This window comes from Phaenicophaeus curvirostris, chromosome 16, assembly GCF_032191515.1.
Source record: "Phaenicophaeus curvirostris isolate KB17595 chromosome 16, BPBGC_Pcur_1.0, whole genome shotgun sequence".
Lineage (NCBI taxonomy): Eukaryota > Metazoa > Chordata > Aves > Cuculiformes > Cuculidae > Phaenicophaeus > Phaenicophaeus curvirostris.
Window position 1 is genome coordinate 616784 of NC_091407.1, and position 2112 is coordinate 618895.

Here is a 2112-nt window from a genome sequence, read left to right on the forward strand (position 1 = left end):
ATTGTGTAAAACTTCTGTAGTTATTAATAGGGAGCACTACCAATTCTGTGTTTTTTCTTACTGGAGCCTTAGTCACCTCTCTTAAGTTTTGTTGCCTTTCTCTTGAGGTAGTGGACGTTTTTTATAATCTGTCTTTTCTTCAGCTTTCTTTGTGTTGACAGGAACGTGGCCATTCTGATGTTAACAAGCCAAACAAAAACAACTAACCAAACCCCAAAGCCAGTGCAGAGGAGAGAGGTGAAAACACCATTACTTCTTTATAAAGCAGTGTTCTCTGTCTGCGTAAACTTAGTGCAAACTTGCTTCTGTTAATGTTGATAATATTCTCTTTGCTAGTGTTCTGTAATGCTGACAGCATTAATGGGAGATGTTGCATGCTGTGCTGTCTTGTCAGTGTTTGTCTCTTTTTTTTCTTCTTTTCTCGTATATATAAGTCTGTGAGGTGCAATACGTATTCCTCCCATTTTCAGATAAGGCTATAGAAAGGAGTTTTCAAGGCTACTGATTAATGTAATATTTTACAGAGAATAGCTATGTAGTTTTGTATCTCAACTCAGCTTTTTCTGAAACTGTGACTCATCCAAAAAGGTTGAAGTGTGAACAAATATAATAGAACATACTGGAAAGTCATTACTGGAAAGTCAACCTCATCTTTCCCTGAAGTCGATTAAAGACGTTGTCAACAATTGAACTTGTGTAGCAGTTTTGTGTGAGAAAGTATTATACAATGGTTGTGGCTGTAATGTTATAGTTACGGGGAATGGTATCTGAGCTGGTAAAAGGCTCGATATCACCTCTTTACTTAAGTGTAGCGTCCCCTGTCTTCCACCTGTTCACTCGCACTCCACACAGGCAGAATCTTTTTGCAAATATACATGTATTCTCATTCTGTTATGAAAATAAATGTGCTTAAAATGTCACAATAGATTTTGTAGTGCATATAGGAGCTTTTCAAAAAGTAAATTTTCCTTTTACTAACCTATCAAGGGAATGCAGCTCCAAGGATAACTGAACTATGATTATCAGTAAATTCGGGGGTGATAAAAGAGATGTTTCCTGCTGAATGCTTATCTAATACTGCTGTCTTTGGAGAATGATCTCTCACCTAACAAAATCATCAATTAATAATAAAATAAATTGTTCACAGTAAAGTAACAGCATGAGGAATACCAGTATTTAGCGTAGCACTCATTTTGTGTAGAACATGAAAAATATCTTAAACAGTCAAGTATTAACTGAAAGTCAAAGGAGATAAAGAGTGTGTGAGGTGGGAGTTTCATAGAAGCTCGGCAGCGTATCACAATGGAATAGAGTCTGGGCCTCAAAATTCAGTATATTTTGATGCTGTTTGTAGAAACTTATGCTTTGTCCCTGCGCTTTGAGTGTCAGCAGACTTCTAGTATCCTAATGGCTGTAGTAGCTGTCTTTTACAAGAACTTTGAATGTGCACATTGAAGCCAAGCGACAGCCTGAGGATGGAGACTTCCTCACTCATGAGCTGTGTCAAAGTTAGAAGACAACCAGGCAGATGAGCTTCTGGGAGGAGAATTGTGTTTTGCTAAAAGGCCATACTTCAGCCATTATTTTGTTCAACTGAGTCTTAGCAGCGAACGAGTCCAGGAGATCCGTGCAATCCTGTTGTGTATATGCAGCTTTTCCTTTCCCATACTATTTAGTTGGTGTCAGATTGAAAAAAAACCAAACCACTTCTAGGGGAGCTTAAAAAATTTTGCATATTGAAGAGTGAATGTGTGTTGTCTGCAGGTTTTGGTCTCCCGAACACTGACAAGCCTGCCACCAACTCAGCAGTTTAGCATCAGGGCCTTTGCTAAAGAATCACGCTGTTCGATGTTGTGTCTCTTGCTGTGTTCAATGGAGACCTTCCTTATGAGCACTCTTGGCCTTGTACTTTTTAGATTCATCTCCTAGAATAGAAAAAACCAAACTCATAAATCACTGTTAGTAAAAACCAGAACAGTCTGCTCTGCTTGGGCAGGCTTGCGCAGAGGCTTGTGCATAATAGCATACACAAGCTGTCTCTGCCTTAATGGATCCTGTCAAGTTGCTCTCTATCATTCTTAGTATTATCATTTTCCAAGCAGTAATGGTAAA